The 22,296-nt window shown below is 40.4% G+C and overlaps 1 protein-coding gene across 4 annotated transcripts in view; it reads right to left on the bottom strand.

Annotated features, from left to right (window-relative positions):
* DLGAP1 (DLG associated protein 1) overlaps positions 1-22,296 on the bottom strand; it is a 972,556-nt gene that overhangs the window by 510,116 nt on the left and 440,144 nt on the right. For 3 of the 4 annotated variants that reach the window (XM_054537679.2, XM_054537681.2, XM_054537683.2), the window contains exon 4: positions 6,254-6,339. The exons of the other annotated variant lie outside the window; for it this stretch is intronic. The gene's annotated coding sequence lies outside the window, so the exon portion shown is untranslated. The remainder of the gene's footprint in view (positions 1-6,253; positions 6,340-22,296) is intronic. 4 annotated transcript variants of the gene reach the window in all.

Here is a 22,296-nt window from a genome sequence, read left to right as displayed (position 1 = left end):
GCAGTTATTTTTGTCATTATGATAACATTCCGCTAAAACAGGCAAATTACTGTGTTTTACAGTCACTTGGAATAGTCCCTTTGGTGCTGTTCTGCCACCTACTGGACAGACAGGCTCAATAGTCTTATTTTACTTTTGATGTTCAGGAATCACTTTATTTTAAATTTAATTTTGCTTTATAATAATGCAAAGTTTTACATGACTCTAAAGTCAAATTTACGAAACAAGTCTAGTTTTTCTCCCTGTCTCCTCAATCTTATTTCCTTCGTCTACCTTTAAATATTTTATTTTTAAATGCTGTGATTTATATGTCCATTAGTACATATTTGTATATAATTTGTATACAAATTATACAAAATTGATATATATTTGTATTTTTTATCCCCTGTCTCCTTTATTAGATAATTGGTAGCATACTATACAGACTTTTCTCCACCTGAAAGAAACATATATATTATTATTAAAAGTTTATATGTATATAACCTGGAGTGTTGGATTTTGCTTTGTTAGGTAATCTGGAAATCTTTTTATAAATGTAAATTTAATCAGTAAATTTATTTTTAGGATCCAAATGCTTGGCATCACTTTTGTCACATTTGTTACATGTATTTCCATCCATACAAGCATGCAAACGTATTCACATCTATACACCCGTGACTACCTCTATCTTTGCTGCCTTACATTTCCACTCTTTTCCCATGTGGTCTATATCAAGGCTGCTCCATGAACTGTTTGCTACCAAGCTATGATGACTTGTGAATAGAAAGTAACAACAACAACAACAAAACACATTTAGAAACATTTAAAGTAATTTGATATTGCCACTAAATTCAAGCATATGATTTTGTATATTACAAGTGTTGCTTACAAATTATTGGGGGAAAAAAGTGGTCCTTCACTACAGAGTCTGAGAAGCACTTGCCTACATTATTTGCTTGTGCGCATGTGTTCTCTCTCTCTCACTATCTTTTTGTTTTATGTTTTCTTTTTGAGACAGGGTCTCACTCTGTCATCTAGGCTAAAGTGCAGTGGCGCCATCATAGCTCATTGCAACCTCAAACTTCTGGGCTCGAGGGATTGTCCCGCCTCAGCCTCCTAAACAGCTGAGACTACAGGCACATGCCACTGTGCCTGGCTAATTTAAAAATTTTTTTGTAGGGAATAGGGGTCTCACTTTGTTGCCCAGGCTGGTCTTGAACTCCTAAACTCAAGCAATCCTCCCACATCGGCCTCCCACACGGCTGGGATTACAAGTGTGAACCACTGCACCCAGCCTCTTTTTGTATTTAGAAATGTTTGTGCTATTTTGTTCTGAGCCCTTTTTATTAACATCTTCATATAATCTATAATTTTATTAATACCTGTAAATAATACCTTTAGTCCCATTTTTACTTTTCTCCCCATCTTACTATGAATAAAATTGAAATTAGCTAATAACCCCTTCTTCACCTTCTCCCCTGTTCCCTGGCATCTATTTTCAATGGATATGTTTTTATTCTCCATTGATATCCTTGAGGCAATCACAGAGCTTATTCTACTTTTTATATTCTCTTTCCAATTTATGCCCCTCCTCATTTTTTGACAGTTAATTGTATATAGAGCAAATGGCCATTACATTTTATACTCTCGCCCTTGTTAACTACAGGCATTATGAGTTATACAAAAAAATGTCTACTTAATGCTCACCGCCACTTCTATTGTCGATGTTTCTTTAGTCATACCGGTTTTCTGAGGCTTGGTCTCCATAAATTCCCCAGGAAAGGCTCATAGGAACATTACTCCCTGAGTTCTTGTGTGTTTATTGAGAACTGTGACCATGGTATTTAAAGATCAATGTTGCTGGGTATAAAATCTTTAGCTTACATCTGCTTTCTTTGATATTTCTTAAATATTTTATACCATTGTCTTCTGGCATAAAGCATTGCTGTCAAAAAGTCTGATGACATTCTGATTTTCTTTCTCTTACAAGGAATATTGACTTTTTAACTAGTTCCAAAAAAAAAAAAAAAAAACCTTTTTTCTTTTTATTTAAAGGTCAATAGTTTTAGTAGACTGTTTATAGGGCCAATTTCACCAGGTATGTCCTTTCAAATGTTGGGCAAGTGTATTTTTATGTCAGAAAAGTAGTCTTTGAATTATAATTGATAATATTTGTTCTTTCATTACATTGATTTTCTTTTTTAGGAACTTCTATGATATGTTCTTTTTTCTCCTATTCCTATTTTCTATGCCTTTTTCATATATATGTTTTAAATCTTTTTATTTCAAAAATATTCATTCTTTCCTTTTCTATTTTTCTTAAGGAACTTTCTGCGGTGTTCAATCACTATTTTGTTTCTTCTAGTCTAGTCTAAAATTTTGGAATAAGTTTTTCCTTCAACTCTAATATTTTTCTATTTCTATAAACTCCTTTTCAAGTCTTTGTTTTTTCAAATTAGCTTCTTTTTGAGTTCTTAAAATTCTGGGTTATGCTGTTCTTTAAAAGCTGCTATCTTTTTTTCAGCTTGATTTAAAATATTAGGCTAAATTTTCTTCTGTTTTGTTTGCATATCTTTCTGGCATGCTTTTATTGTCTGCAGAGACATTACATTCCTCAATTCATTTTTCTTTATGGTAGATTCGATGGCCATTTTTTTCTTTATTAATGTTTAAGTGAGATGAGTTTTCTTGTACTCTTAGAAGAGAAGAGTGAACAAGGATAGCTTCCTAGCTCTAGAGATTTAGAGCAGCCTTTTCTGTTATTTTTGGATGTGTTTACAAATATGTATCTGCTATCTGTTGGCTCTTTGCCCCTCCCTCCACTTGCATCTGCGTCTTCTTTCTTTTGCCTCCTTTGCTCCTATCATCTATTTCCTGCTCAATTTGGATTCTATTCCAGTAGTTTCTCCTCAATGTGGGGTTTTGCTGTGGAGGAGATGGCTATTAAGGGTCCCTTTAGGGTCCATGGGGCACAGGCTCCTCCAGCACAAGCTGGTTCTCTTGTGTTCACCCACAAGTTGGAGGCAGCAGGACTCTAGGGGTTTCAGTTGCCCTTCCCAGAGTGGCCCACCAAGCCTTACAGTGGGTACTTGTGAACTATTTTTGTTTCTCTGCCTCTTGGGGCCATCAGAAGTCCCTTTGTCCTCTTTTCCTCTGACGTGTTGAAGACACTGTACAGGTCTTAATCTCACCAGTAGTTTATTACAACCCACACATATTTGGAGGTTTATAGGGATGTGTTTTCCCGCTGCTTTACTGGAGATGTTGTCTGGGAGGTTTTGCTTTTGCTATCTTAGTTGCTCTGTTTCCATGGGGTGATTTGGAGAGGTGGAAAAATTATGCCACCTTGCCACCACTTTCCTAATTACTTTAAGCAACCGAACTTTTAGCAACCAAACTTTTAAATTACTTTAAGCAACCAAACTTTTAGTCTATTTCTGTTGTACTTTGTTAGTAAGCATCTACCTGCCTGTCTGTGTTAACAGGTTTTCTGATGCACTATACAGTCGACCTTTGAAGAACAAAGGTTTGAACTGCACGGGTCCATTTACAAGCAGATTTTCTTCTGCCTCTCCCTGGCTGCCGTCACCCCGAGACAGCAAGACCAGACCCATCTCTTCTCCCTCCTCAGCCTACTCAATGTGAGGATATGGATAAAGACCTTTATGATGACCCACTCCACTTCCAGTTAATGAAATATATTTTCTCTTGCTTATGATTTTCTTAATAACACTTTTTTTCCTCTAGCTTACTTTACGGTAAGAATACAATATGTAATACATATTACATATAACATACAACATATGTGTTCAATGACGATGTTATCGGTAAGGCTTCCAGTCAATAGTAGATTATTAGTAGTTTAGTTTCTGAATAGTCGAAAATTAAACACAGAATTGTGACCCTTTGGGGTTGGTTCCCCTAATCTCTACATTATTCCGGGGCCAACTATTGTTTAATCAGCATGGTCATATTGACGTCCATGCATGTTGTTAATACGTGAGCCCTCAATAGAGAATATGTCCACAGTTCAGGGATCTATTGATGTCTTTCTACACTGCCAGGTCTCTATCTCTCTCTCCCCTTCCCAGTCTGTGAAGAGTCTCTGCGTGTCTCTTTGTTGCCACTGTCTTGAGTGTTCTCGATGCTGATACAAGGCCAGTTGAATGTGGATTGTCCATCTGAAGTGCTCCTGTGTGATTACTAGGCCACGGGACAGTCACAGACATCTCTCCTTCCTTTCCTCCCCTAACAAGCTTTGAGCCCTGATTCTTCATCAGGGTGGTAGAGGATAAGTCTTAGAGAACCATGACCCCTGTGGGAACATATTAAAATGATGGGGGAATCTACTGGGAGGAAACAATAGTTTGATAAAAGCTTCCCAGCTGGTTCTAATAGACCTCCTCAGGGCTGTAGTTGGATCCTCTGCTCTTGGTAGAGACAGGGAGGGTGCCATGGAATTGGCTATGGGTCCAGATCACCTGGGCATGCTCAGGCATAGGACTGGGAAGTGACTGACTGAGATTTAAGGGATAGGAGAAAAGAGAGAAAAGAAGGCAGGAGCCCAAGGATGTAATTTCTTTTTGGACCCGTCTTCTTTTTCAGGTGCTTAATATCATTTTTTTTTTTTGAAAGGTAACAGATTTATCTTGAAAGCATTTGTAGTTATTCCTGCTTAATTAATGTCTAGCTAAGAAATTCTTTCAACTCTAAACAGAAAACAAAGTATTTCATTTTACAGGTAGAGATAAAAAGTATCGAATGGGAAAGTTTGAAAGAGGTGGCATTTGGGGTGAAAGTGTCTCCATCAAAGAAAAACTGATGACATCAGATCTGTGGCTGTTTTAATAGAGGGAGAGAATACAGGAAGGCAGAGGGGCTGAGAAGGGAGATGTAAGAGATAGGGAGCAGCAAGTGGATGCTGGAAATGGCCATAAACTGCTAATTTCATAAGTGTATTTATCTTCACTTGTGCACAGAAAAATAAAGGCACTGTGTGGGTGTATTAATGCTCTATATGAATGCCAGGACTGGTACAGCCTCAGGCTCTAAGGAAGGAAGATGGTCAGGTATTTGGTAAGATGATTTGAAGACAGAGAAGTGTCAAAGAACTGATGGTCTGACTTGAGTCCTGGTGTATGATGTAAGAGCTTAGCAGATTATAATATTCAGGATAATTTCTGAGGAACCCACAGAAGCTACAGTGTCCACGGCACATTAGTAACTGAGGGTCATATAATTAAACAAATAATTGTTATAGATGGTTCATTTGTAAGTTAGTAGACATTTCTGCTATAAGCAAAAATGTTGACTTCAGAGAAATAGACAACTTTATATTTCTGAGGCATGTATGTTTTCTCTATTGTGGATGATGTATCTTCCATTACTAATGAAGGATCATAGGAATTGAGGTAATTGAAACACAGTTCTCCTCTCTGTGGTATTAATATTTTTCCCAGTGATTGTTTTTCTTTTCCTGTTTCCTGGATATGACAGAGCGCATGATATAAGTACCTAATCACTCGGGGAACAGCTACCCCCGAGGCCATCTGCCTTCCTCCTGCTCTCCCGTGGAGTCCCTTCTTCTCCCTTCCCTTCCGAATTAACCTGTTCTTTACCTGGATGTTAACATTATTCAGCCCCTTTCCCCGTTCAAGGTTAGTGTTCCATTTTTAGCCCTGAAATACACATCAATTAGATTACTAGACTATTCACTGATCAATAATGTGAAAAAAACAAAAAAGAGAAACTGTGAGTCAGAAGAGGAAAAATAGTGAGTCATCAGACAGAGGACGTCTCTATTCTATTAATTTCAACTGCACAGTCTATAATAACCAGTGTGTGGGAGTTTCAGCCTTCATCCAAATAACGTATGTGAAACCACAAAGGAATTCAAGCTGCAGACAACAAGGCACATTTAAGAGGTTACAATGTTAGTGTTGAGCTTGGGGACATAGAATAGAGCATTGATTTCTGATAAATTATTGTGCATTGACATTTTCGGCACAGGCATTTCTTTCTATATTATGGTTCCATAAAAAAGTCAGTTTGGGCCCATTAATTGCCTCAGAGGGAAGGGGGTGTGTGTGTGTGTGTGTGTGTGTGTGTGTGTGTGTGTGTTAGGTGGAATGTGCTGGATTCGGGAGGCGTAGTGGGATGTTGGCATTTTACTTTGAAATTTAGATGTACACGCCCAACAACGCTAGCCTTTTATATTTTAATTTAGGATATCTGGGCTCCATTCTTCCCTTACTGCTTCCCAACCATGACTTACTGTTCTTAGCGCCGTTGTCATTCAATCAGGAATTCTCTCGAGCAGACCCGCTAGTGGCATTCAGTGGATCCCAGAATAGATTTAGCCTGTTGGGAGCATAATGCATGTTTTAGTCTCCTGGTCACATACAAATGAAATAGGAGGGGGTGACAAAATGTAGGAATTTAGGAGGGCCCTATGACTTGACCTTCTTTTGCACATTAGACAGACTTCTCAGATGCTTGAATCTTCAAATTATTATGTCTAATTACTTAAACTGAAAAGGTCTAAGACTGAATTCACTTTTTTTCTCTAAACATTTTTCCTTCCGAATTTCTTTGTTGTGTTTTGGTGATACTCTATTCCCCAGCTGCCGAGTTTTCCAAATTTTTAAAATATATTTACCCAGTTCAATTATTTATTCAACAAGTATCTATTCTGTTGGCATGTTGTGTGAGTCACGTACTGGGTACTCTGGGATGGAGAGATAGGTTAGTGCCCACCCTCAGGAGTTCACAATTTAGCAGGTCCCTTTCTGCATCCTCTCCCTCCTGTCAAGTGCACCTGTGTCTTTAGTTTCTTCCTTCCCATCCCTATTGCAGCTGCTCTGATAGGAGCCTTCTCCATCACACCTGGCCCACAGCAATCAAGTGTTCCATAGTCTCAGGGAGCCTGAAAGCTATAGCTTCAAAATCCAGTTTCTCACTCTCTAACCTCTTCCAGTAGTTCTCAACCTTGGTTCTGCATCAAATGCATTGGTAATTTTTTTTTTTATCTGTCTGTTTTTGACACGCATGCCCAGGAACCCTCTTATAGAGGGCTTGGTTCATATGTAATCTCTAAATGGTGATTTCTTTGGGCTTCCAGACAAGAGACAATTGTTCATTCCTCTGTGTGTCTAGTTGTGTGTACTTCACTTTTACTGATTACATTGGTACGCCTGTGCCACTCTGTCCATTCCACTAGACCATGACAGCACTGAGGCCAAGAAATGCTACACTACTCAGCTTTCTGTAAGTATTAGTTCCTTTTACCCCATCTTTAATGCCTAATGATGGACAGTAAATTCTTGCTACATCTTCATTTTATCAAGTATTCTTCTCTTGCCAGTTTGATTACAGGGAAAATAGCAACCTTGGGAGACTAGCAAAGCCTCTGTATCCTGTTTGTCTTCTAGGGCCAGGGCAGGGCTAAATTGTGTTTGAAAGAACAGAAAATGAGTTGTTCCAATTTTCTCTTAGAAAAAGTCCAAGAAGCACTTGAAATTCCAGCATTCTCTTCTCTCCATGGGAAGCACCATTTCATTTCTCATTTCTTCATTAATACTCTCTTTTCCTTGTCCCCAAGAAAACTACCACTGTATTCTCACCAACGAGTATAAAATTATTTGTTTCTTGATAGGAGCGGAGGTCACTCTAAGAGTGCTACTCTAGCTGTTCAATTTTTGCAGTCACAGTTGGAGGAGGGTTAATCATAGTTAACACAAGCAGCCTAACTTATCAACCCTTTTGAATTATGTGTCCCTGGAAAAAATAGTGCCTCTGTTCCCCACCCAACCCCTGGCTTTTTTTTTTTTTTGAGACAGGGTATTGCTCTGTTGCCCAGGCTGGAGTGCAGTGGCACAATCACAGCTCACTGCATCCTTGACCCCCAGTGTTCAAGTGATCCTTCTACCTCACCCTCTCAAATAGCTGAGACTACAGGGACCTACCACCATACCTGGCTAATTTTTAAAATTTTTCTGTAGATGCAAGTTCTCACTCTGTTCCCCAGGTTGATGTTGCGCTCCTGGCCTCAAGTTATCCTCTTACCCCGGCCTACTAAAGTGCTGGGATTACAGGTGTGAGCCACTGCACTCAGACACTTCATGGAACAATGCAGTGTTCTATGAAGTGCAAGGTGTAACTGAATAAGAAACATACAGTAATTGTATAGAAATAGGGCTGTAGTGAGGAGTGAATGGGATAACAAGGTTAAAACCATCAATGTAGCACCTGGCCCATGCTAAGCACTCAATACAAGAATAACCCTGGTAACACATATTATCTTCATCATAGTCAGATATTTCGAAAAGACTCCCTGGGAATAATTATGGGCTTTGGAGCCTAGGGCAGAGGCAGGGCTTCTTGCTCCTGGGACAGCTCCAGGAGGTGCTGACTGGAAGGGTTGAAAGGCCAAGGTCTGAAGAGTGGCTGAAGAGTGAGTGACCCTTAAGGGAGCATTTGGGTTCCAACCCCCACGTTTCCCCTCGTGCTGTTTTGTTACTTCCTTAAAATCATTTCATTGCTGGCCGGGTGCGGTGGCTCATGCCTGTAATCCTAGCACTTTGGGAGGCAGAGGCCGGCAGATCACCTGAGGTCAGGAGTTCGAGACCAGCCTGGCTAACATGGCAAAACCCCGTCTCTACTAAAAAATACAAAAATTAGCCGGGCGTCGTGGTGGGCACCTGTAATTCCAGCTACTCGGCAGGCTGAGGCAGGAGAATCACTTGAACCCAGAAGGCAGAGTTTGCAGTGAGCCGAGATTGCGTCACTGCACTCCAGCCTGGGCGACAGAACAAGGCTCTGTCTCAAACAAACAAACAAACAAACAAACAAACAAACGAAAAACCATTTCACTGCTATGAGGCATCAGAATAAAACCCTAAAGTTTTCTCAAAAGGGAAAATGTGCGTGTGTGTGTATTGGCTTGCTATTTGGTCATGCCGTGGTGACTTATCTCAAGGATTTATAAATACTTATTGTGCAAACACTGTGGATCCTAGTCAGCATTCACTCAGGAACTCAACCTGTCTGTATTTTTGGGTTATCTTGAGTTTTCTTTCTATTATTTTGCATGTAAGAGTGGTTCTCCTTTTTGCAGCTTCTTTTTCTGTCAATGGCAAGCTAAAAACTCACATTTGGAAAATATGACTATTCATTTGCTTAATTATCACATAAACTATTTTTTAAAATTGGAATCAGTCACTAACAAATCCTGCTGGGCTGTTTCCTCTGTCTGGACTCCTCACCCACGGGGATTTTTCCACTGAACTTTATGACATACAGTAGCCCCCCCCTTATCCATGGGGGATACATTCCAAGATCCTCAGTGGATGCCTGATGCCCCAAACAGAACCAAACCCTATATATAAATAAATAAATATATATACACACACACACTCACACACACATATACACCAAGTAACAACAACAAAGTTATCATGTCCAGCTCTTCCCTAAAATAAACATCAACTTGTCTTCTCTTTGTAAAATTGCATATCTAGTTATGTTTTTTCAGGTATAGTTAAACAAAAAATACCTATTTTCACAAGGTATTTGTATGCCATATAGTTATTATCTTTGAATCCAAGCAGGAAGGCTTAGCAAAGGCTCTGTACAGAAAGCTGTTGTGTCTTGTATCAGGCTACAATTTTTTTTTAAGTCAAATTTCCCAAAGACAGGCACAGCAGTTGGATATAAATGGCTTCTGAAGATATATCACATCTGTCCAAAAATGAAAATCATTTTTCATGCCTAGCAATTTTGAACTTTCCAAATTGCTCTGTGAAAGTGTTTTATTCTCATGCAATGAAAGGCAGAAAAACCAAAACCAGTGACGGGGAAAAAAATAACAATTCCTATACAACTACCATATGCTTTTGATTCAGGTAGTTCAGTGCTCAGTATGTTGCTTTTTTGTATTCGTTTTTACTTTTCTAACTTTTGAACCAATGCACAAAATGGGAACTGGATTATTCAAAGGTAGAAGAAGAAGAAGAAACGCTGATGATGATGAAGCCTTGCTACAGGACGTGGGAAGGGAGTGATAGCCACCAAGTCTCTCTCTCTCTCTTTTTTTTTTTTGAAACGGAGTCTCGCTCAGTCGCCCAGGCTGGAGTGCAGTGGCGCGATCTCGGCTCACTGCAAGCTCCGCCTCTCGGGTTCAGGCCATTCTCCTGCCTCAGCCTTTGGAGTAGCTGGGACTACAAGGCGCCCGCCACCACGCCCGGCTAATTTTTTATATTTTTAGTAGAATGGGGTTTCACCATGTTAGCCAGGATGGTCTCGATCTCCTGACCTCGTGATCCACCCGCCTTGGCCTCCCAAAGTGCTGGGATTACAGGAGTGAATCACCGCGCCTGGCCGCCACCGAGTCTCTTTAGACTCCACTTGCGCTCCAGGCTCCTCTTGACTTCTGACCTTGTCTGCAAATGAGTGGATGCGGATCATCAGGTCGCTGCTTTCCTGTCTGGCATCACTAATCTTGTATGAATAGCATTAACTACAGAAAGCATTCATTGAGATCCATGTTTCCTACTGTATTGCAGCCGATACTGGGACAACCACCACCGCAGCAGCAAACATTGCCTCGCTGTTACACATTTGTTTATTCAATCATTTCCTCATTCACTCAACCAGCAATATTGTTGAATGTGCCTGGTACTCTCCTAGATACTGGAGATAGAGAGGAGCAAGAAGGTGGGGTGCTTTCCCTCAATGAACTTAAAGTCTCCTGGAGGACACAGATCATAACATGCCCATGGCAGGATAGAGTTCTCTTCCTCCTTTGTTGCTTTATTTCCTTCCTCTCCTCACTCTACTGGAAGTAGAAAATATTTGCATAATAACAAATGGAAGTTATGCCATGAATGGGATTCATGTTCCCATGGTAGGGATGGGTTTGTTTAGTAGTTATTTCAAGCTGAAGAATGACAGCGTCCACCACCCTCCCAGGAATGGGAACCTTTAGGTGAATGAGTCTCCTCACCGGACCAAGGGAACAGTAGCAGGATGGAGCTGGATCATGTATGGACAGGGAGGTAGAGGAGAAGAGAAGAGTTCCAAAGGTTAGAAGGATTCTTAGACTCCCATATCTGGCTGAATTTCTAAAGACTGAAGATGTAAAGAGGGCAAGTCATGATCTGCACTACTTACAAGATCATGCAAGTTCTGTTCTAGAACTTGAGCATATCTGTGATCCACAAGGAGCACAATTGTCTTATTTTCTTGTAACAGACTCTACCACAGGACATGATGCAGGGTTACACACCATTTTCCTAAATATTCCATTGAGATGAAAGTTTGTAATCAGATGATTCTTAATATGATTTTACTTTGATTGCTACACAGTTTAGTGTAGTGTTTGCTTAGAAGCCAACACAGTAAAATAAAAGTAAAATCAGATTAAGAATCATCAGGGTTGCTGGGTGCGGTGGCTCACGGCTGTAATCCCAGCACTTTGGGAGGCCAAGGCGGGAGGATCGCTAGAGCATATGAGTTCAAGACCAGTCTGAACAACATGGGAAGACTGTCTCGACAAAAAAATATTAAAAAATTAGCCGGGTGTGGTGGCACAGGCCTGTGGTCCCAGCTACTTGGGAGGCTGAGGTTGGGGGAATGCTTGAGCCTGAGAGGTAAACGCTGCAGTGAGCCATGATCTCATCACTGCACTCCAGCCTGAGTGACAGTGAGACTGTCTAAAAATCAATAAATAAAATTTAAAAAGATAAAGAATCATGAGAATGAAGGATTTGAGGCAACAAAAAGCACAGGAATCATACAACTGTGTGGAATGTATATATTTTTTGCTTTCAACTTTATTTATCAAGTTTTCAATGCTATTGGTCCTTTCAGGGGTTGCTCCTTAGCTCCTCTATTCTCACAAGAATGGAGGTGGGGATGCTACTACTTCAAGATCCACATCTTTTTCCTGTCCCTTATTCTCATTAATGAATTATCTTATTTATCAAATGTCTACTGAGCACCTATTTATCATAGGCCCTTGGCTAGTCATCGGAAACACAGGATGAAAAAAAAAAAAAATATCCCTCCGGCCAAGCACGGTGGCTCACACCTGTAATCCCAGCAGTTTGGGAGGCCAAGGCGAGTAGATCACCTGAGGTCAGAAGTTTGAGACCAGCCTGACCAACATGGTGAAATCCCATCTCTACTAAAAATACAAAAATTAGCCGGTCGTGGTAATGTGCCCCTGTAATCCCAGCTACTCGGGAGGCTGAGGTAGGAGGACCACTTGAACCTGAGAGATGGAGGTTGTAGTGAGCCGAGATCGCGTCATTGCACTCTAGCCTGGGAGACAGAGCAAGATTCCGTCTCAAAACAAAAAAACAAAACAAAAAAAAAATTCCTTGCCTGCCATCAGACACTCTCTGTCTAGTTGTAAAGAGGTCGTGAGCATGGTGACCCCACTTTCATAAATGCCACCAGAAGAGAGAGGGCATGGGAGAGAAAAGGCTCAAAGGGGGCGCAGCCAGGCTTTTCTGAAGTGAGAGAAGCCTTCCCAGAAGACTTGATGTAGGTAAAAGTCTGTTTAGAAACTTTCTAGATTGTCAAGGGGATGTGCATATTTCAGACAGAGCAATAGTACCTACAGGGGCAGCAATAAATGAAATAGCCAATAGTTTGGGATGGATAGAGTGTAGAATGTGGCGGTAGAGAGGGTGCTGATAACAGTCCTCTGGGCCAGGCATGGTGGCTCATGTCTGTAATCCCAGCACTTTGGGAGGCTGAGGCAGGAGTATTGCTTGAGCTCAGGAGTTCAAGACCAGCCTGGGCAACATAGTGAAACCTTGTCTCTACCAAAAAATAAAAATAAAAAAATTAGCCAGATGTGGTGGTGAACACCTGTAGTCCCAGCCACCTGGGAGGCTGAGGTAAGAAGTTCCTTTGAGCCTAGGAGGTCAAGCCTGCAGTGAGCCATGATCACACCACTGAACTCCAGCCTGGGTGAGTTCAGTGGTGTGAACATGACCCTGTCTCAAACAACAACAAAAACAACAACAACACAAAACCAAACAAATTTAAAAAGAATCTTCTAATTTCTCAGAGAAAATAACAGCCATAAGCATAAGCACCCAAAGTCATGATGCATCCCCAAATGTGATGACACCTGTATCCACCTTTATTTCTTATTGTGGCATCTCAGCTCCCCACACCCAACAGAACAGTTGACTCTACAGTGTCCTTGGGCATCTATCTCTCCCTTTCATCCCTCTAACACTGCTTGAATTCAAGCCCGATCCCTTTCCACCTGGTGATTACCAAAACCTCCTAACTGCTTCCAGCCTCAGCGCCATGCCCACCTCTCCTGGCCTCTTCAGTATCCTCCCCTAGCCAAGGGAGTCAATGTTCTGAAATGCACACCTGCTTCTTATACCCCTGTCTACACATAGCACACACTTTAGTGGATCCCCATGGCCCCAAGGCAAAGTGCAGGCTCCTCAGAGCAGCACTGATGGTTCAGACTGACACCTCTGCCCACCTGCCAGCCGCCACTCTGCCACTTCCACACAAAGAATCCCCCAGCCACTGCAAAAACATCTGCGACTTTATAACTGCACCACAGCCTCACAACGCGGAATGGCACTGCGGAGAGTTTCAGCAGCCAGGCCTGGGCATGAGACATACTCCTTTTCAGGTTCCACTGGCTATCCCAAGCTACAAAGGGGGCCTGGGAAATGAAGTCTGGCTGTACCACAAGAGGAAGAGAAAGCTGGTATTGCTGAGCAGCAGGCTGTCTGCTGTGGGTCCTTTAAATTGGTCTATGTATTTGACATTTGTCTTTGTCTTTTTATCCTATAAATTTTCTTTGACTATCTTGTTAACAGATTGCTCCTGTTCTTTTTTTTATTTTTTGAGACAGGGTCTTACTCTGTTACCCAGGCTGGAGTGCAGTGGCGCAATCTTGGCTCATGGGGTCAAGGGATCCTCCTGCCTCAGCCACCTGAGTAGCTGGGACCACAGGCATGCGCCACCATGGCCAGCTAATTAAAAATAATTTGTTTTACAGAGACAGGGGGTCTCATTATGTTGCTCAGGCTGGTCTTGAACTCCTGAGCTCAAGTGATCCTCCTGCCTCGTCCTCCCAAAGTGCTGGGATTGCAGGTGTGAGCCACCGGTCCCGGCCCTATTTATATTCTTATATTGCGATTACAATATCCTCTCAATGTTCTGTGAAAACTAATTTAGTAATATTAAGTTGTAGTTTCTAAAAGTTTTCTTATTTAAAAAAATTCTTTCTGTTTCCACTGGGGTCATTTATTCTGAATGTTTATTTTAGCTCTAGTGTGTCTTGTGCCGTTGGGGTACCTCAAATCATGATTGCTAATGCTTGCTTATTGTTTGCCGGGTACTATTATAAGCATTTACATATGCAATCATTTAATATTTAAAAAACCTCTCTAAGGTAAGGACTATTACTAACCTCAATATAGAGATAAGGAAACTGAGGCACAGGGTTTCCCTCACACAGGTAAGGAAACTGATCTGTGCCCAGGTCCACACAGTTAGTAAGTGAAGGAGTTGGATCCAAATCCAGACAGTCTGACCCTACAGTCTTCCTTTCAAATGGGTAGTGCACTTTGGATGTCTGTTTGTGGTTAAAAGTTTCAAGCACTAAATTAGTCAATGTAGGCAGTTGTCAGAGGCTTTCTCTGCTTTTGTGTAAAGAGGACAAATCACAATAATAATTTCTATATGCTCCATTCTCCTCAACTCTCTGACATTTCTTTCTCCTTTTCAGTGCAGATTTCTCATACTTTATGGAGAAATAGAAGGCACCAGATGACAGCCACCACACACTTTTGTCCCCATTGCAATAGGATGCTTCTAACAATCGTAAAATTATGAAACACTGAATTCCTTAAAAGTTGTCCATTTGTGGATTTATCTGACGGTAACTATTAAATATTTAAAAGTACTTTAATGAATCTACTCATGATGATTGAGTAATCTATTCTCTGAATTCCACCAAAAAATCATTTTATGACCAAAGTCATAACGAACATATTTCTATAGTCCTAAGCTGGCAAGATAAATAGAGATCTGTTCATAATATAAACAATATATTTATTTATTCCTAAACTAATAAGATGATTATCAATCTGTAAGAGACTACGAAAATCAATACTGTATACTTGCTGTACTTGGTAAGAATTTCGGAAACATGTTTGTTCTTTTATTTGTGTTCTGGAAGATACTTAGCCCACTTTTTTTTTTTTTTTTTGAGATGGAGTCTCGCTCTTGTTGCCCAGGCTGGAGTGGAGTGGCATGATCTCGACTTACTGCAACCTCCACCTCCCAGGTTCAAGCGATACTCCTGCCTCAGCCTCCCGAGTAGCTGGGACTATAGGCGCGCGCCACCATGCCCGGCTAATTTCTGTATTTTTAGTAGAGACGGGGTTTCACCATGTTGGCCAGATGGTCTCGATCTCTTGACCTCATGATCTGCCTGCCTCGGCTTACTTAGCCAACTTTTAAGGACAAGTCCAGCCATCCTTATCCTTCACAGCAAATAACAAACACAGTGATTAGTGGGGGTGAAGAGATGTTGGTCAAGGGGTATGAAAGTACAGTCAGATAAAAGGAATGTGTTCTAGTATTTGATAGAATACTAGGGAAATTATAGTTAACAAAAATTTATTGTATACTTCAAAGTAGCTAGAAGCAAAGAACTGTAATGTCCCCAACACAAAAGATAAATGTTTGGGGTGATAATATCTCAATTACTCTGATTTGATCATTACACATTGTATGCAGGTATCAAAATATCACATATCCCCCCAAAATATGTACAACTATTGTATATTAATAAAAATAAATAAATACAAACAAAAAGACCCAAATAGTAATTAATTATAGTGTAAATATTAGATTTGGGCCATTCTGGACAAGCACCTGTTCAACACCGTATCCTCATTTTCTGGCACCCAGTAGACACTGCGGAAGTATTTTTGATTGGTCCTGCAGAGGTTCTACCCCAGCCTCACCAGGTGCAGGTGGATTCCAGGTGCCAGTCTAGGAGAGGCTCTAAGTTCTAAAGAGTGTGTCGGTAGATGGTGCACTTTGATCTTTTAGTTCATACGGCCCTGCCTTTGATTAACAGCACAGAATACTGGGCCCAGACTCTTGCGAGAAGATGCCTTTGAACTGTTTGCTGCTCACCTTTTAGTGAAAGCTCTTGACAGAAATATTAAAGAAAAAGTGTTTGAAGGACGTGTGGTCAATGCATTCCTCACGGTGACTCTTTCGTGGATTGAAAGCTCTGAAGTCCCACACTGGAAAAACACTTAGAGAGACCTACACAGATAATGGTGTGTATAACTTCAGAGGCCTGTGCTCTCTCTTGAAGTGCATATTGACGTCCTAGAGGGTTCTGTCCATGATGAAAAATAGGCTTCAGTTTTTGCCATCTCTAATCAATTGGTAGTGAAGACCAAGAGCACTGTTTTGAAATGGATCTGAGCCCAGTTTGGTCTAAGCAGAAAAGAGTTCTATGATGGATCCACACACCCTAAGTTGGGGTGAGGAAGCTGTTGGGCCATGGGCTATAATTTTGGTATCCTTACTCTGGAAATTAAGGTAGACTACTAGCAAGCTGTGTATGTTGACCACACACTTTCTAATTTATCCAGAACATGGCTTCCATTGAGTTGGACTTGGTCATTATATCCTCAGTTTGCTTTTAGGGAAAATTTTAAAAAGTTTCCCATGACACCTGCCTTCACTTTTTTGTCAGAATGTCATCGAAAAACACTGGCCATGACACATCAGAAAAAATGTCCTTGTCAGACCTAAGTGTCAGGAAAATCTTTGCTTTGCTGAAGAATTTTATTCTTTCAGGACAAAATATGAGTGACATAATATACAGTATTCCTCTTTGCTTCTGCTTTTAGGAATATCAGCTTAATGTCAATAATTGCATAGCATACTATAACAAAAATCATATAATGATACTAATTTTTATTTATATCTCTATCCATCAATCTATCCCACTGTTGAGCTAACAATTCTTATAAGCCGCTCCAAATTCTTTGTGGAACAAATCAAGATATATAAAGGTAAGCAAATAATATTGTATAGATGTTAATATTTTAATTCTCCCATGAAAAACAAAAGTTCTCCTTCCTTTGGCTTCAGAAAATTCATTAATTTTCCAACTTTAAGACTGAAGAGTAATGAACACATGCTATCAGCAGATTTAAGTATCTGACTAACTACAGTTCAAGCCTTCCCTTTCATATTCCTCTCCAGTATGACTGAATAACTTCTTTTCCCTAGAGACAGATATTTAGCCTTAAATTTTATATAGGAGAAAGAACAAAAAATTTTAAAATATAAAAGCAATATAAATCTACAGTGGTCGTCAGAATTGCTCATTTTTAATATAAATAAATTACTAGTTCAAATAACTTCTCCAAAACAAATTTCCCAGACCACCAAGGCAGCCGCTGGTGAGCGGTCTCACCTGTTGTCATCAGTCTTTTCTCATCACACTTCCCTATTTAAGTGTGGAATTGTTCCCAGTTCAAAGATATACGGGACAGAAGTGGCTGGATGGGTAGGATGCACAGAAAACCTTGTGTACATTCTCTGGGAGAAGCTTCTGTAGAAGAATCTGAGCCACAACAGATTACCTCTGGGGAGGTTTGTGGCTATCATCACGAAGGAAGGCTTAACCGTTACACAAATCTTTGCAATACTTTTCTTCTGAATTTCTTAGGCCCAGGAGGCTCTATTGCTCAAGTTCATTTTAAAGCACACTGGTTTCAAGACCTGCATAAGTGTTCACTGAATTAAAAAAATTCTTTCTCAAGCCCTAGGTATGCTGACAAGTTTGGTAGACCAGAAGTGTGATACTTCTACCTGCGAGGCTCCAGTGGAGTCAGCACCGCAAGGGAGAAGGCAGGGGCCCTGAGCTCAGTTCAGGGTCAGTGCCTTACTTCCTGTGTGAACTCTGCAAAGTTATTTGGTCAACCTCTCAGTCTCAGTTTTCTCATACATAAAGTAGCGATAAAAGTCATATCCAACTTGCAGACTGACTGTGCAGATTAAATGCATGTCATGTAAAGCACGTGGAGTATACTACATGCTCAATAAATACTAGTTCCCTCCTTTCACCTTTCAGCCCCTCATCTCCCCAGAAATATTTTCAGATGAATAAGAGGTGAGAATTTTCAGTCTTATTTACACCAAAGATCATGTTTGGGTAGTTAAAATAAAAGTGACCATATAATCTAAGGAAATAAGTGAGTTATGTGTTCTGAGAACAGGACAGAATAATTAAAAGCAGGCCTGTGCAGAAAACCTGGAAATATGTTGCACATCATCTCTGCATCCTTCCCTCACTCCTCCTTCTCTCTCCCTCAGGGTAGTAGAGCAAAGAAAGTAGAACTCAGGGCAGGGCTTGTGTCTGTTTTGTTCACTCGTGTACCCCAAGTGTGTAGAATCCTCATATAGATTTGCTCAATAAATATTTGATAAACTGAATTAAATACTCAGAAAGAAAGCAGAAATGTTTTGGGACTTCCTATCCTGTTTTCCCTGGAGTTCAGCAAAAATAAAATAATTATTTTTAACAAAAAAGTTAAAGAAAGTCTTTAATTTTCTACCACAGAAAAAGGTATTGGATTTTTATTCATTTTCCTCAAGCACATACCCAAAAAAATGCCCCCAAACAAATAAACATCAGTAAACAATTTCTGGAAACCGAATGTAGCAATAGGTTACAAATAAAGCAAAGAGTGCCCCTGCTGAAACTGCTGTTTATCTTGCAAGGGCCCTCCAGGGTGGAGCTCTCTCACCCTCTCCTGGCCCAGCCTTAAACTTCACTATAAGTAAGCAGAACACAGCTGAGACAAGAGGAAGTAGTTCATTTGCATAATACAAACAAAGACTCCCAGGTGAATGGCTTGCCAGTTATCAATGTTTGCTTTGCCGATTAGTGAAACAATTTACCAGTAAGTCTACCTAAAGCCTAAAGTGCTATACTTTTTTTTTTTTCCAGAAAGTTGGTCAATGGAGAAGGCATCAATTGGCAACATTCGGTTGGACCAGTTAATGATTCAGTTTGCTTTTCAAAAGATACTAGCAAAGAGCATTAATCTTACCACTCTCTTTAAGTATAATCTGGACGTAGAAAATCACTCACATGCCTTAAGTTAGGTTGGTAACCAAAATATCCATTGTTTCTCTGGATATTAACAGGGACTGTGAAGATTGGTTATGACAAGTGATGCTGTGGTTTACTCTGACTTAGGTTTGCTTCCATGGAGGTTTGATTGTGAGATGGAGATCTGTGGGGAGTTCCACTGGGGTGTGCTCTGGGCAAAACCACTATGACAGCAGTGAAGGAAGAAGGATCAGGTGGGAGGGGCATGCTGGAGTCCTGAGCTGGGATGCCCTTCAGAACTGGCCCAAACTGAAGCAGTGGGGATGAGTCTTTGTATCCCCTGCAGTGGCCAGACATTGGATGTGGGCTGCCAAGGGAGGAAGCATGACCTCGTGTGAGGCAGCTCTCTTTGGCCAAAGGCAATTTTCCAGAAGGGATACAGCTGAGAGCCGTCAGGTGCCATCAATTCTAGCAGCTGGCAGAACGAGTACCTTGGCTCTGAAGGAGTATCTGGGTCGCCAACTACAGCATCCACTAAAACCGGCAAGTTTAAATAACAAAATATTTAGGAATGAGTACTTCCCATGTAACCTGCATATAAAGGACATTTAACAAATATTTGTCGAATGAATAAATGAGTGGTTATTAGGATGGAAGAATGATAAGTAGTGGATTTAAACTCCATCAGAAGGGATTTAAATAAGGCTGAAGACAAATACAGAATTACAATAATAAACCACTCAGAGCAGAAGAACTTTCAGCCTAGATATCTGTATTATGACTTTGTCATTAGATTTAATTATTCGAATTCTGAATTTAAGCTTTACAGCAAAAGTAGAGGGGAAAGATGGAAAAGGTACTCCGATTTGGGGGGTCAAGGTTCAATAAGTGAGGGTTCCCCACTCACTTGGAAAGGGCTATCATTCTACTACATAAGAATTTGACAGAAAAACTCAAGGCTTTAAAAAGGAAATAATTAGTCTGTGTGAAGCAGCTGAAAGAAGTGAAAAACATCATTGACTGAATTTTTCCAAAATTAATGACTCTTCCTGCTTGGAGCTCTTTCAACTACAGTAATCACCATCTAAAATTCTTGCGAAGGTCATTTCTGAGCACAGTCTATTCTGCTCCATCTAATGATCCAGTTCCTCTTCCTCTGAGTGTCTCGGCATGCTCATCTTTCAGCCAGCTATCTAATCACAAAGACATTTTCCCGACATTATGCATTAGAAGATGCCCCTTACTTTACAAAGTTATATAAATTAGAATCTATTTTATCCAGGGGCCTATATGGTTAATTTCAAAGATGCTTTATCTTCTTTTCTCAGTGGTCTTCATACCAAAATAGATTCTAACACTTAACCTATAAACACTTCTGTCACTTAAGATTTATCTGATTAAAAGCTTATAAATACATATTTTCATATATTTACAAGATATAATTTTTTATGCAAAAGAGTCGTCTTAAAATGAAAAGTCCTTTTAGTTTTCATTATGCAAATGTGTATTTTCCAGACTTGCCTTTATAACTCTTCAATATCTTTGGGGAAGAATATTCTGTCCATATAAGGCAAATATAACTTATTGGCACCTCACGAATTTGTTTCTGTAGCTTAGGATAGTCAGGTTGTTTGGGGGAATTTTTTGTTCTAATGATTAAAATATTTTGTTCTAATTATTAGAATATATCATTTAACTAGATTATTAAGTAGATACTTCTGTGGTGCAGGATCAATCTTTAACCAGAGTCCCTGGCTATGCCTGTCCAGAGAATCTAGGAAAGGAGACACATAGGTGCGTGCGCACACACACACGCACACACACACCCTTCCCTCCCCAAACCTGAAATTTCACCAAGAGCAAATTCTATGACCTATAAAGGGCATATAACTTTATATATTTCAGGGAGACATAATACATCCATCAATACATGTAAGATTTACATTGGTTTGATCTGGAAGGGTGGGACAACTCACCTTTTATGTAGATTTAAACATATTCTGATTGGCAATTGGTTGAAAGAGTTATTATCTATAGAAAGGAATGTCTCGGTTATGATAGGGGTTGTGGAGACCTAGGTTTTGTCATGCAGATGAAGCCTCCAAGTAGCAGGCTTCAGAGAGAATAGACTGTAAATGTTTCTCACCAGACTTAAGGTCTGTGTTGATGTTAATGCTGGAGGGGTATTGTGAGGTATGTCCAACCCCCCACTTCCCGTCATGGTCTGAACCAGTCTTTCAGGTTAAATTTTAGAGTGCCTGGCTGAGGAGGAAGTCCATTCAGATGGTTGTGGGGGGGTCTTTGATTTTTATTTTTGGTTTATTGTCCCAAGGTTTAGCTATATGAATAATAATTCTATGCTTTTAAAATGTTAATTCATTCATTCTACAGACTTCTTGAGTAACCGTTATGTGCCAGGTCCTGGGCTGGGGAGGAGGACCTCATATAAATTAGGACTTGATGTAGTTTGGATATATGTCACCACTAAGTCTCATGTTGAAATATAATCCTTGGTGTTGGAGGTGGAGCCTGCGAAACGCCTTTGCAAAAATTATAACTGAGGAAATTATGACAGTGAAAGAGACCTGACCTAACCAACTCCATCTTGCTTCTAACCTCTCAGCTGTCCTTGTTTATTCCTGGGTGTAGGCCAAACTAACCTTGGGAAGGAATTTAGTTCATAGTTTAACTTTGAAACAAAGATGATAATAAATCCCCTTCTTACCTGGGGACCAGTCGGCCTTTGTAGGACTAACAAATCAGTTACAAGATTAGAAATTACAGTTAGGAGCCAAACAGCCTCTGGTTGCAAGAGTCTGAACCTCCCCAAATTGCTCCTGGGAATAACATTACTGTTGTAAAACCTAAGATCAGTGCTTGAGATATTTTGCAGACCCTGTGTTCTGTTCTGATGGACCAGCTGATGCCACCCAGACTGGTAATCTGGCTCAACCAGCTCTGCAATCCCACTCATGAACAGTAGACAGCAAGAAAAACTCACTTCAACGCCTTATGATTTCATCTCCAGCCCAAGCAATCAGCACTCCCCACTTCCTGAGCCCCTACTTGCCAAATTATCCTTAAAAACTCTGATCCCCAAGTTTTGGGAGAGACCAATTTGAGTAATAATAAAACTCTAGTCTCCTGTACAGGCGGCTCTGCGTGAATTACTTTCT

Source organism: Pongo abelii, chromosome 17 (genome assembly GCF_028885655.2).
Source record: "Pongo abelii isolate AG06213 chromosome 17, NHGRI_mPonAbe1-v2.0_pri, whole genome shotgun sequence".
Lineage (NCBI taxonomy): Eukaryota > Metazoa > Chordata > Mammalia > Primates > Hominidae > Pongo > Pongo abelii.
Note: the sequence above shows the minus strand (reverse complement) of the source record. Positions and strands in the feature narration are given on the sequence as shown.